At 38.1% G+C, this 15,049-nt stretch overlaps 1 non-coding gene across 1 annotated transcript; it reads left to right on the top strand.

Moving 5' to 3' along the window:
- Positions 1 to 14,429: 14,429 nt before the first annotated feature.
- LOC121208911 (small nucleolar RNA R71) lies at positions 14,430 to 14,537 on the top strand. The gene has a single exon (XR_005904033.1). It is a non-coding gene; the product is annotated as a small nucleolar RNA R71 (small nucleolar RNA).
- The last annotated feature ends 512 nt before the right edge of the window (positions 14,538 to 15,049 follow it).

The raw sequence follows: 15,049 nt of genomic DNA, 5'->3' as shown, positions 1-15,049 counted from the left end.
ATGCTTTAAGGGTCTCAAAAGTGTAAAAATCTTGAAGAAAACCAATTAAAATCACTTACTTATGAGTGCTGTAAGTTTTTGAAGATTTTTAACCTTTCAAACCTCAATATTTTATGATATTTTTGGTCAACAAGGAGGAAGGAGTGAGGGAAAAATAAAAACTAGGCTTTTAGGCATTAATTTATCACCAAATCATGACATCATCTACCTAATACTTTGATTATTTGTTTAAAATCCATCACATGGCCAGAAAACACTATTAAAAAGGGTGTAATTTCCCTTTAAAAGCCCTCAATTTTGATTCTCTAGCTATTTAACACATTTGGGTACTAAAATGTAACTTTTTCCTTTTTTGCGTTTTAGTCCTTTTTCGCAATCGCGCTTGAAAACATTAAAGTTAGCTCACCAAATTTTTCATGTACTAATATAATTGTACTATAACCTCATAAAAAATAATAAAAATAAGTTTTCTATCTTCAAATTTGTGGTCCCAAGACCACTGTTTCGACTAGGCCCTAAATCGGGCTGTTACAAAATATTAGACAACTAGTGAGCTACTATTTACTTCTATTTTGCTTTACATACAAAAATCACGTGCGGAGAATATACAATGGGTATTAACGTAACTGATGAATAATTTTATTAACGAATCTTTTTGAAAAAAGTTACAAGTGTACTCAAACAAAAATTATAGCAGCCTGATTTTGGGTCTACCCGGAACAGTGGTTTCGGGACTACAAATCAGATGCAAAAAAAATAATTTATTTTTCTTATATTATTATGGTCTACAGTTTTATGGAATGATTCTGTGAAAGTTTCTTTAGAAGATTTTGACGTTTGAACATTCAATTTAGCAAAAAGGACTAAATTTCAAAAAAAGTGCAAAACTTGAGTTCTAGGCGTTAGAGGTGTCTAATTTCTATGGAATTTTAAATTGAACGTCCTTAGATGGTAATTAGACCATTTGTTAAGTTAGTGGACAAAAATGGACATGAAGTATGAGAAATTTTAGTTTTAAGATAGGGGTATTTTGGTTAGTTGGTTAATAAATGAATTTATAAGCAAAATAAATGTGTAATGTAAAAAATGCATGTTTGGTGTAAGATCAACAAATTTTTCTAGGTGATTTTTGATAGAAATGTTAAAAAGGACCTATTTGTAAAAGTTACTAAAATGAGTAGTAAAAGTATGATTAAGTGAAAATGTGGGCTAGTATGAGTATGATAAAGATTCGGCTAGGCTTGGGTAACGAAGAAATTGGATGAAAATCAATTTCAAATCTAGGGACTAAATTGTAAAAATGTGAAACATTAGGGGTAAAAATGTAATTTTTTTGCATATTATGATTTTTGGACTTAATTGAACAATGTGAATATTAAAAGAGTTAAATTTTTCATTATAGATCAAGAAAAATGAGGTTCAGACCTAAATCGGGGGAAAACAAAGTGTTTGACAATTAGGTCAAATTCTACTATTTTTGTACTGAGCGTATGTAAATAATGCATTGTTATATTTTTATGTTTTAAATTCTTTAATATTGTATGAATTGTGATTGACTCTTTGGATGTATTCGACAAAGTTTTTGATAAGCGAGAAATCCCGATTGAACCTTAGGAATAGAATAGGATATGAGTGACATGTTAGTAGGAACCCATGTGTTTATGTGATCCGGGTGCTAGTCTTGTACATCTTACCAGTGACTGGGTAATCATGGCAGCTTGTGTGAGCAACACTGTGTAGCTAAGTCCTGACTGACAACTTGTATGTGCAGACTCGTGAATGGCTCGAAAATGAGCATATATGTATTATGAGATATGAGGTAGCTTTGGCTACATATATGTAACTTTTGTGCAAGATTTTTGAGTATCTATTAATATTATAAGTGTTCAATGGGAATGTCAAAGTTGAGAAAGACTATGGTCATGTTGCGAGTTGGTACAGGTTTGTATGTAAATCTCATACGTTATGAGCTCGATGTGTGATAAACCATTGGTAAGGTTGTGATTAAGTAAGTTATGACTATAAGATTTTAATAACATTCATGCTAATTTTCATCATGTTAGTTGCATGTTAAATGTGTAGTTATGATGCTTATTATTTAAATAGGAACTTACTAAGCTTTATAGTTTACTCCCCTTCTTTTCCTTTGTCTTATAGTGTCACCAAGCTAGCTCGGGGATCGAAGATCGTCGAAGATCTACTCACACTATCAACAATTATTTTGGTACCAATGATTTCAACATTTTGAGTTATGGCATGTATAGGGGACGTGGTCATTTTGTATTTGTCATAATTGATTTGTCCAAATATGTTGGCTTATATTGGTTGGAAGTTGATTTTGTACAAGGCCATTTGGAATTGGCTACTATTGTTATAAGCAATTTATATGATGTCTTTCATGGATGCGGGAGTTTACATGATTTGAGTTAATAATTATGTGATGTTTGTGTATGATAGATGGTAGCATGTGAATGATGTGTTGATGTCTTGGCTGTGGCTGATTTGGTTGCATGTATATACTTGGATTGGTACTATGCTATGTTGTGTAGATGTGTGCATTAAAGGGTGGCAAAATGGCTTGGTAAATAGCCTTTTTATTGTCCATACGAGTAGACACACGGGCGTGTGTCTAGGTCGTGTGTGACACATGGTCTGCCCTATGGGCATATGTTTCAGCCGTGTGTCCTCTGCACCTAAATTTTTGAGAAACAAAATGCTTAGAATTAGGCATACAGGTAGAGACACAAGTGTGTGTCTCAATCGTGTGGACGACACGGTCTCAGACACAGGCGTTTGCTCTAATCGTGTGAAGTCTGCACCTATTTAATGAAAAATCATCAATTTGAAATCGACCACACGGCATAGCACACGAGCGTGTGACTTGGTCGTGTGTCTTCAATCTGTTCTTGGGTGACAAATAGAAAGTTATACAGGGAGGGGCAAGGGCATGTGTGGCCACACGACCTGCCCACATGGGCGTGTCTTATATCCACACGGGCGTGTGACCCCTGTTTAGTGAAAAAATTTCCTAAGTTTTGAAAATTTTTCTAAAGTTCTGAATTTAGTTCTGACTCACTTCTGAATCATGTTTTGGGCCTCTTAGGCTTGTATTAGGGACTTTATGATTAAATACAAAAGTTTTAATTTATACGCCAATTGACGACTCCGAATTGTATGAAAGTTTGTGTGATAAGTACGGTAACGCCTCATCTTGTTCTGGCGTCGAATACGGGTAAGGGATGTTAGATTTAGTGGTATTAGAGCTACAGTTTAGTTGATTGCTAGACTAATGTAGCGTGTGTATGAGTCTAGCTATACATGCCATATGTGAATGGTGATAGTGTGATGACTCCTGACAGTTTTTAAACTGTGTTTTTATATAGTAATAGATCTCATCCGAGCTGTAGCTGACAATGTAGAAAGTAATGCGCGGCCCCGCTCAAGAGGCAATGTCATTTGAAAATAGACCTCCCATGGTTAGTCAGGGAGAAGGGGCTAGGGAAGCCTTCCTCCACATGATAAATGAGTGGTATTCGGAGTTTGTTCGAACAAATCCAAATGCTCAACATCTTCCATCCCCTCCTTATCCTAAACTGATTCCTGTAGTTTCCCAAGGTGTGCATTTGGTAAGATAGAATAAGCCTCCGGTTGATAAGTTTTGAAAGCAAGGGGCTGAGGAATTCAGGGCTAATGTAGATGATGACCCTGAGGGAGCTGAGTTCTAGCTTGAGAATAGTATTAGGGTATTTGATGAGTTATCATGTACACCCGAAGAATGCTTGAAATGTGCTATATTGTTATTGAAGGACACAACATATCACTTGTGGAAGACACTAGTATCTCTAGTAATGAGAGAGAGGGTTACATGGGAATTTTTTCAAGAGGAATTCTAAAGGAAATATATCAGTCAGCAATTTATCGATCAGAAACATAAAGAATTTCTTGAGCTGAAACAGGGTGGAATGTCGATGATAGAGTATGAGCAAGAATTTGTCAGGCTTAGTAAGTATGCCCGAGAGTGTGTTTCCTCCTAGGCTATTCTGTGTAAAAAGTTTGAAGATGGGCTCAATAAGGACATCAGACTATTACTTAGAATCTTGGAACTAAAAGAATTTGTTGTATTGGTTAAACGAGCTTGCAAACCTGAAGAGCTAAGCAAGGAGAAAAGAAAAGTTGAGAGTGAGATTTGAGATGAAAGAAAAAGGCCAATGAGTAAGTCATTTCAATCTTAGTAAAAGAAATCTAGAGAAGTGAATTCTCGTTCGAATGTATCAACTGGGTACTCGCATAGGGACCTCAGGAAGCAATATTCGAGTCTTAAATATCAAGCTACTTCTATGGCAAGTGTGGGTAATGTTAGGTCTAATAGACTCGAATGTCAGCCTTGTGGAAGAAGACATTCCAACGAGTGTAAGATGAATGACAAAGCTTGTTTCAAGTGTGGTTCTCAAGAGAATTTTATCCTAGATTGCCTTGAGATGGCTAAGAAATAACAATTTCAGAGTGCAAGGCTGAGTAATACTACCAATAGGGGTAGACCACTGAGAAATACTGAGAATGGAACTAGCAGTAAATGTGTGACGAATGATACAGTCGTGTGATCTGGGGCCAGAGCACCTGCTAAAGCTTATGCCATTCATGCTCGTGAGCATGCGTCATCTCCCAATGTGATTACTGGTACATTTTCTCTTTATGATACTAACATTATTGCATTGATTGATCCTGGATCGACTCATTCTTATGTTTGTGTGAATTTGGTATCTAGTATGAATTTTCCTGTTGAGTCTATTGAATTTGTGATTTAAGTGTCAAACCGCTTAGACGAATATGTGCTAGTTGATAAAGTTTGCAAGAATTGTCCTTTGATGATTCGAGGTCACTGTTTTTTGGCTGACTTAATGTTGTTGCCATTTGATGAATTTGATGTTATTTTGGGTATGGACTGGTTAACATTGCACGATGCCATAGTAAATTGTAGATAGAAAACTATTGAATTGAAATGTAAAAATGGTAAGGTTCTTTGGGTTGAAACCGACGAATCAAGTGAATTACCTATTGTGATTTCGTCTATATCTGCTCAGAAGTATGTAAGGAAAGGTTGTGAAGCTTACATTGCTTATGTGTTGAATACAAAGATGTCTGAATTGAAAATTGAATCAGTGCCGATAGTTTGTGAATATTTGGATGTGTTCCCAGAAGAGTTGCCAGGGTTACCACCGGTCAGAGAAGTTGAGTTTGCTATTGATTTGGTACCTTGGACTTCACCGATATCGATTGTTCCTTATAGGATGGCTTTGATTGAATTGAAAGAATTGAAAGATCAATTACAAGAGTTGACATATAAAGGTTTTGTGAGACCGAGTTTTTCTCCCTGGGGTGCTCTAGTGTTATTTGTAAAGAAGAAAGATGGACCTATAAGGCTTTGTATCGATTACCAATAGCTCAACAAGGTGACTATAAAGAACAAGTATCCTTTACCGAGAATTGATGACTTCTTTGATCAGTTCAAAGGAGCAACGATATTCTCGAAAATTGATTTGAGATCTGGCTACTATCAGTTGAGCGTTAAAGAGTCGAATGTGCCGAAACTGCTTTTAGGACAAGGTATGAGCATTATCAATTTCTTGTTATGCCTTTCGGACTAACTAATGCACCTGCCATTTTTATGGATTTAACGAATAGAATTTTCTGACCATATTTAGATAAGTTTGTGGTTGTGTTCATCGATGATTGATGGTCGCTAAACTAACTAAAAATTTGACTTAAGGCAAGCACACCTATCAAATAGTAGTATAGTTATGGTGAGACCAAAAATGTCGTATCCACGAGGACTAAAAGTACTAGTAATTACTATCTTTTTATTATCTAGCCTAAAAATTAAGAGAATGTTTACCTAAAACTAATTATCTAATTAGCTAAGATTACGACAGAGATTAAAGTTGGAAAATACTTTTGAAAAATCGATTGAGAAGACAATACCCAAGAAAGAATCCACCTAGGCTTCAGTTATTACCTTTGAATTAGACGATTTATTCACTTGACTTATTCCATAGAAATCCCTGATGTATGTTAATATCCCTTTCGAGACTAAAAACAACTGACTCTAGGTTGATTAATTGAAAGCTCTTTCTAATTAAAACCCCTATAGTCGCATTAACTCGATCTATGGATTCCCTTATTAGATTTGACTCTAATCCGACAGATTAATGTTGTCCTTTCTGTAGGATTGCATGCAAATCCGCTTAATTATGAATGATCTACTCTTAAACAAGGACATTTCCTCCACAGAATAAGTGCATCAAAAACCTGAATTAATATCCTGGAATATTAAAGCAAGGATTAAAACTCACAATTAAGAATAAAAACAAATATTTATCATATAAATCAAAAAGTAATAAGATTCATCTTAGGTTTCATCTCCCTTAGGTATTTAGGGAGTTTAGTTCGAAAATAACACAACATAAAGAAATCGAAAGAACTTCTAGGAAATTGGATGGAAATCTTCAGTCTTGATGTAGATCCTGCCTCTGAGGTGATTCCGATGGCTATTATTGAGTACTTCCCTACCTTCTACTCTACATATCTTCTTTAATCCTCTTCTAGGGTGTTTATATAGGATTTAGAATGCTTCAAAACCCTTAAAAATGACCTTTTTTGAGTAGAACTAGACTTGGGCTCGACAGAGACACGGCCGTGTGCCACTCCCGTGTGAAGGTGCTCAGGCCATGTGCAATCCTGACTTTGATTAATGTCGACATGGCTATGACACAAGGGCGTGTAGTCTATCCATGTGTTACCCACGGGCGTGTGGATCCCCCGTGTGGAAGTGCCTAGGCTATGTGAAACACTAAGTTAGGCCTAATTTGTCCATTTTTGGCCCATTTCTTACTGTTTTCTCCATCCTAAGCTCTTCTGAGTATAAAATGTGAATTTAAAGATTAGGAGCATCGAAATTAATAAAATCAAGGAAATATCATACATATATATGTCAAGAATGGGGTAAAAATATGTATATATTATGGGTTTATCAAATATCCCCACACTTAAGCATTTGCTTGTCCTCAAGCAAAATCCTTAACTTACAATTAAAATAAATCCTTCTCAACTTATAATTCTCATCAATAATGTTCGAAATAATCCATAAGTAATCATATGTTAAGAGCTTAACTATAAGAACATTAAAGTTTCAAACAATCCAGATTGAGCATTTCAATCATAAAATCATAGGTATCCCCTTTTATCTAAGTAGTCATACGTTAAGAGCTTAACTATAAGAACATTAAAGTTTCAAACAATCCAAATTGAGCACTTCAATCATATCCCCTTTTATCTAAGTAATCACCTTTAATTCCAAATTGACAAGGTTGACATCCTTACTAATGATTCACTCAAATCACTCAAAGTGTTTAGGGTTCAATAATTAAGCACTCAATAGTCAAACATGGAAAGTTATTACCATAGGCTTGCATGGAAATCAAATCTCCACCACTATAATGAAATGATACACAAATAAAAAGGTCTTTAACAGGGTTGTAATGGGGCTTGGGTTAAAGGTATAGATAAAGGCTACAAAAGAGGGTTAGAATTGAGAATAATTTAATAGATTACCAAACTTAGAAAAACAAAGCTGATCACTGAATTACAAACAAATGCCAGAATTAACACTAACCAAAACTTATGAAGTGAGCTTTTCTCTCAATATGATAACTTATCCAAGCTCTTTTAGAACAATATGTAATTTGAATGAATATACGATTTTTTTTAAGAAATAGAACAAGTACAATAATGAAAAATACATAATAAGAAATAATTCAGCAACTGGAATGAACTAATATAATTAGGTAACTAATCAAATTAAATATCGATAAAAAGGGAGTCAATAAAAAGGGAGAAATTCTTAACGAATCAAAAAGGGTTAAATTGTGGGTTAATATAAAGGGGAAAATAAAGAAATAATAGTTAAGGCCCAAAGGGGTTCACTAGGACAACTGTGTGGGTAGTCTTTTTTATGGGGTAAATGGGTTGAAACCTAAGTGCCTTTATCATTTTCGTATATCAAATCAAAGGTGTGGTCTTGACATGCATAATTGAAGCAAGTTCTAGAATAACAAATCAATGTTGACACACTCATAACTAATAAAATCAGTGAGCAAGAAAGATATATGCTCTAAAAGGCTCAAAGTCTCACAAAAATTATGGGTATTTGATGTTGATCCTGTAAATTCAAAACTTCAAGATAATACCTCAATTCAGGGAAACAACCTAGCAAATTTACTTCTCAAGAGTCAACTTATCATGCTTGATTCTCTAATGTCTTATAGTTTAAATAATCAATGCATAGTTACCTATGATTTAATTCAAAACATATCAATAAAAAATCATAAGTCAATCAAGATTTATTCTAATAGTAATATGATGAACTTTTTTTGAGAACAAGATAAAAATTCAGGTATTTTTCTGATAATCACATAAATAACCTCCCCACACTTAAGATGTACATTGTCATCAATGTACAACGATAGATAATAGCAATCTAAGCATAATATCATAAGAGAGGGAGAGAATCGAAACTGCCCTAAATTTGGATGTGATCCTTGAAAGAGCGAAAACAGGTTTAGAGGCATTGAAAGTGATGTGTATGTGACATGTAGATAGAGGTGAATGTGGTGGTAGAGGTTGGGTTTCACAATTACAGTGCCCAGTGAAGAGGTTATCGTGGTGGTCGGTGTCGTGGTGGCTATGGTCATGGTCGAGCAGGACATGTCAATCGTGGATGATTGTTTGTTTATGCCTTAGTAGTACCCATCAACTGAACCTTTTGATACTGCAATGCCATCAATAATATTTAAGGGATTTATATGTATATTATTGTTATGATTAGTAATAATGAAAGAACTAGATAAAATAATATTCAAATTATACTAATAAAAGTCTTGTAAGTAATCGATAATGAAAGTGCAAAAGAAATGCCAAAATAAAGATAAAATGAAAAGAAAAGCAATTTGAAAATTAGATGGACTTAATAGTCCTCATCGACAGTTGAATCGTGAGGTGGTGGTGCTGGAGGCGATATGTGAAAATGTTGGCAAATTTGTTGTAGCATCGCCTTGATGCTGTCGAATCGCTGAGTGCAATATTGCTCAAAGCGATAAAGGTGGTCAGAAACTTCCGACAATGAAGTAGCCACATGAACTGGTCGGTGACTCAGTGGTGTCTGTGAAAGTGGGTCCTCCTGAACTGTAGGGATATCATCAGGAATATCCTCGGTGTCATCCTCATCGGTAGTTCGTGCAAGTCGGTACTGAGGAGGGTCGAACCCACAACGACGGTCAATCATTCGCATATGGAGCATTCTTTGGATGCCCTTTGGGGACATCTGGCCAATGAGAGTGAGCGATAAAGACTGCGCCACTGTTTTCAGGAGCCCAAAATATCACACTAGATGAGTCACATATGGGCCGATGCTAATGAATCATTTTCGGTGTCGTTCTGTTTGGTGGCGAAAGGTAAGGGCAGCAAAGTAAGCAAGATAAAAAATATGCACATGGCTCATGCTCCACAGGAAGAATGCGTCATGAGTGTTGACGACGCCAATGCTCTCTCTCCTTCCCGTTAATGTGTGTGCCAAAAGGGCATGGAGATAGCGTAGAGCTGGAGCTAGAGCCAATGCCTTTAAATGGCTAGGATCATAAATGCCAGTAGCAATGTGGAGGCCGACCCAAGATGATGAAGGTGAATGATGTATGTGGCGGTGGAGGTGGGGGAAATGGTCGATCTCCATAAACTCGTCCGTATAGAGTCCCAAGGTAGCTCCAAATTCGGGGACACTCAACTGTCATACTAGACTGCCATGGCGGAATTGAATTGTTCTTGGGTCGTCGTATTTTTCCATCACTGCCTGTAACTGGAAAGTCGAGCTGAGTTCCAAGATGAATTCCAAATATATCGGCTCGACGATATCAAAGAATCGGTACCACGGAGCTGTGGCGAGGTGGGCTCGTACCGAATCGACTAGGTGGACCTTCTTTAGTGTGGCCCAATCGATGCAACGCCCCACACCAAGGGGTCTGGCAAGTAGAATCTGAAATAGTTCTTCCTGGGGCCCTGGTAGGAATTGGAGGAATGAGTGCCGTATTTCGGTGGTGGGACCCGAGGAAGATGTTGCTCCTTTCCATTTTTTTGAGGCAAGAACCACGTCTTTCTTGTCTTTTGGGTTTGCCATAATGTCTACAAATAAAAGACTAAGTTATCAATAAAATAATCCCCACGCTTGCAAGCCAAAAATCTGAGTAGTCCAAAATAATAAATTGGTCGAAAAATAGCATGTACAAATACTCAAGCATGTCAAAACTAAATAGTGACACTGCATAGGAATCAAAGGAACAAAAGAATAATGATAAATTTTAGTAAGAAAATAGTACTGAAAAATAAACAAATCTCAACTAAAAGTCAAAGTAAGTAATTAGTAATAGAAATATGAGAAATAGTGATAAAGAATACCTAGGAGCTGACATAGACAACTTATGTTAGACATGAAAGCAATAAATAGATGAAGAAACAATGAAACAGAGATGCAAGTGAGATGATAATACAAAATATGGTGTGGTAGAGCAGGAAGAAATGAAATCCATGGAAACACAAAAGACCAAGAATGAGTGAAGGTAGTATTATGCATAGGTCAAGCACTATTAGCAGTAAAATGGAAAATCACTAAACAAAAATAAGAATCACAAGCATGAATATCATTAGCAGTGCAAAGAATAACCAACAATAGTAAAATGAAACAAGAAATAAAATAAAGATAGTAAAGAAAATGAAGATAATGGAGAGAAAAGGATGGAAAAACGCAGATGTACTTAGTGGTGCTCGGTGTGCGCGCGAGGTGGTGCGTGATGAGAGGTGGAAGGGGTGATGGAGAAGGGGAAAGGAGATAAGGAGGTGGCAGGTGGCGGTACGTGGTGGTCAGAGGGGGAGGGGGAAGAGAGGGAAGAAAGGAGAAGGAGAAGGGGGGCTTGTTGAAAAACATGATGAATGGTGAAGGGTAAAGGGAGAAATTAGGGTTAGGGGGATTAAAAAGGGGGAAACGGTCGCGTAAGCCCCATTTTAAGCCACACGACTGTGGACCACGTCCGTGTGGTACACTCTTAGCCCGTGTTTTTCGTGAAATTCGTAGTTAGGATCGCACACGATTACTTGAACACACCCGTGTCCTTAAGCCGTGTGGTGCACATGGCTGCGTCACACAGCCGTGTGTACGATCGTTCGCTTCTCCCATGCCCGTGTTAGGTTCACCACACCCGTGTTCATGGCTTATGCTTATGGTTTGACGTTTCAAGTCGGTATCACACACGGCCTACGGACAAGCCTGTGTGTTTATGCCGTGTGACATACACGGCCACATCACAAGGCCATGTGGTGCTCACTTCGTTTCTCCCACGCCTGCGTCCAATCCAACATGTCCGTGTGCAATCCAACACGCCCGTGTCAATTATTCAGGATTGTGCATGGCTCTTGAACACGGCCGTGGCCTACACTCGTGTTCTATTCTGACTTCGTTTATCGTTTCAAAATTTGGGAAAGTTTTCACACGGCTTCAAGCACGCTCGTGGTACAGACAATGTGTCTCCCACGGCCACCTCAGATCGCCATGGTGATTTATCATAGGCAGTGTCTCTATTGATCTTTTTTCGAAATTAAGGTGCAGTTTTACCACGGTCTGGGACATGCCTGTGTCCCTTAGCCGTGTGGTGCACATGGCCGTGTCTCACGGCCGTGGCTATTTATCACAGCCCGTGTGTCATCCTGTCTTGAGAAAAATATTTGTCCTATTTTAGTACGACCATGGCCACACCTGTGTCACTTGCCTGTGGGGAGCCCACGGCCGAAAGCACGCCCTTGTGCTAGGCCGTGTATGCTGAAAATACCTGCAATCAGATTATAAAACAAAAAGGAAAAAAAACTAAGTTATTTAGTGGGGTTCGTGCTCGAGTTGCCTCCCGAGAAGCACTTATTTAGAGTCTAAGATCGAGTTTACCTGGTAGGTATGTTTATTCAGCTTCGCTGAACCGTAGCTCCTCTCCCTTGTCTTTGAAATCCTCACCGTTACAAAGTTTAAGTCGATGTCCATTTACCTTGAAAGTGCCTTGAGTTGGGTGACTTACCTCTACTGTGCCATATGGAAAGATGGTTTGGACTACGAAAGGACCTGACCATCGTAATTGAAGCTTCCCAGGAAACAATTTGAGCCTTGAGTTGTATAACAGGACACGATCTCCAACTTCAAATTGCTTGTTTTGCATTAAACGAGCATCATGGCAGTGCTTTGTTGCTTCCTTGTATATTCGTGAATTCTCATGGGCATTAGCTCGCCATTCATTTAACTCGTTTAGCTATATCAATCTCCTTTCGCTTGTGAGTTTGGGATCAGAGTTTAGAAATTTTATAGCCCAAAATGCTTTATGTTCCAATTCAAACGACAAATGACAACTTTTACCATAAATAATTCTATAAGGGGATGTTCCTATGGGTGTCTTAAAAGCAGTTCTATAGGCCCATAAAGCATCATCTATTTTCTTTGCCCAATCCTGCCTATTTGACTCTATAGTTTTTTCGAGAATGCGTTTAAGTTCTTAGTTAGCAACTTCGACTTGTCCACTAGTTTGAGGATGGTAAAGGGTAGCTGTTCTGTGATAAACTCCATATTTCTTAAGGGTTTTATCAATTTGAGTATTACAGAAATTAGTGCCCTTATCACTGATGATTACTCTAGGAGTTCCAAATCGAGAGAAAAGTTTCTTAAGGAACTTCACCACCACTTTAGCATCATTAGTAGGTAAGGCTTGGGCTTCCACCCATTTAGACATATAATCAACGACTACTAATATGTATTTAATCTCAAATGAGCTAGGGAATGGACCCATGAAATGAATACTCCAAACATCAAAGATTTCACATGAGGCGTCACACAGCCGTGTGTACGATCGTTTGCTTCTCCCATGCCCGTGTTAGGTTCACCACGCCCGTGTTCATGGCTTATGCTTATGGTTTGATGTTTGAAGTCGGTATCGCACACGGGCTATGGACAAGCCTGTGTGTTTATGCCGTGTGACCCACACGGTCACATCATGCGACCATGTGGTGCTCACTTCTTTTCTCCCACGCCCGTTTCCAATCTAACATGCCCGTGTCCAATCCAACACGCCTGTGTCAATTAGTCAGGATTGTGCATGGCTATTGAACATGGTCGTGGCCTACACCCGTGTTCTATTCTGACTTTGTTTATCGTTTCAAAATTTGGGAAAGTTTTCACACGGCCTCAAGCACGCTCGTGGTACAAACTGTGTGTCTCCCACGGCCGCCTCACATGGCCGTGGTGATTTATCATAGGCAGTGTCTCTATTAATCTTTTTTGGAAATTAAGGTGCAGTTTTACCACGGTCTGGGACATGCCCGTGTCCCTTAGCCGTGTGGTACACATGGCCGTGTCTCACGGCCATGGCTATTTATCACAACCCGTGTGTCATCCTATCTTGAGAAAAATATTTGTCCTATTTTAGCACGGCTATGGCCACACTTGTGTCACTTGCCTGTGGGGAGCCCACGGCCAAAAGCACGCCCGTGTACTAGGCAGTGTACGCTGAAAATACATGCTTCTTTTCAGATTCAGCTAACACCTTCCCACTCCTTAATGTAACTGCTTTCACATGCTCTTTTGGATTGTGTTCTGTATTGCTGGCTAGGCTCCCTGATGGTCTTTCTGAAATCATCTTAGCCAGCTATCCTATTTGATTCTCGAGCCCTTGAATTGATGCTTGTTGATTTTTAAGTGCAGTTTTAGTATTTTGAAAACGAGTCTCCACTATTGAGATAAATTTTGTCATCATCTCTTCAACATTCGGCTTTTTCTCTGGCTGGTACGGTTGTTGTTGGAAACCTGGAGGGGTGGTGGTATTTGATTTCCTTGGCCACCCCATGAGAAATTTGGGTGGTTCCTCCAACTTGCATTATAAGTGTTATTATAAGGATTATTTTGGGGTCGAGGATTATTACCCATATAGTTCATTTGCTCATTCTCCATGTTAGGGCTGTAGGATGGAAAGTCTAAATTGCTCATTCCTCCTCCACTTGCATCGCACTGCATTACTGGATGAATCTGTGAAGAGCCAACTAAACCATCAATTTTTCTATTCAAAAGTTCTACCTGATTAGAGAGCACAGTAACTGAATTGACGTTAAAAATGCCGACTGCTTTTGTTGGATTTGTCCTCATGACTTCTCACTGATAATTATTCAGTGACATCTCTTCTATAAACTCATAAGCCTCTTCAGGTGTCTTATTATTAATAGTCCCACCAGTAGCTGCATCAATCATCTGTCTAGTTGAAGGATTCAAACCGTTGTGGAAAGTTTCAACTTGTAGCCAAAGGGGTAACCCATGGTGAGGGCACCTTTTAAATAGATCCTTGTATCTCTCCCATGCATCATAAAGTGTTTCTAAATCCATCTAGACAAAAAGAAGAAGTATCATTCCTTAGTTTAGCCGTTTTAGCCGGCGAAAAATATTTTAGTAAAAATTTTTCAGTCATTTGTTCCCAAGTTGTGATTGACCCTCATGGTAACGACTTTAACCACTGTTTAGCTTTGATGCTCAATGAGAATGGAAACAACCGAAGGTGAATGGCATTGTCAGAAACGCCATTGATCTTAAAAGTGTAGCAGAATTCCAGAAAGTTTGCTAAATGAGTGTTTGGATCCTCGTCCTACAAACCATCAAACTGAGCAAACTATTGTATCATCTGAATTGTGTTAGGTTTCAGTTCAAAATTATTTGCAACAATAGCAGGCCTAACTATACTCGATTCAGTTCCTGTTAAAGTAGGTTTAGCATAATCATACATAGTACGAGGAGTAGGATTCTAATCTACTGGGTTTGCAACAACCACAGGAGGTAACGAATTATTTTGATTATCAGCCATCTCCTTGGTTGTGGTTTGAAAATCATCCTTGCCCTTTCTCTATGTATTGTAAGCTACGCCATATTTCTCTTCAG

The sequence above is a fragment of the Gossypium hirsutum genome, chromosome A10 (assembly GCF_007990345.1).
Source record: "Gossypium hirsutum isolate 1008001.06 chromosome A10, Gossypium_hirsutum_v2.1, whole genome shotgun sequence".
Lineage (NCBI taxonomy): Eukaryota > Viridiplantae > Streptophyta > Magnoliopsida > Malvales > Malvaceae > Gossypium > Gossypium hirsutum.
The sequence above is the reverse complement of the archived record's forward strand: the minus strand, read 5'-3'. Positions and strand labels throughout refer to the sequence as shown.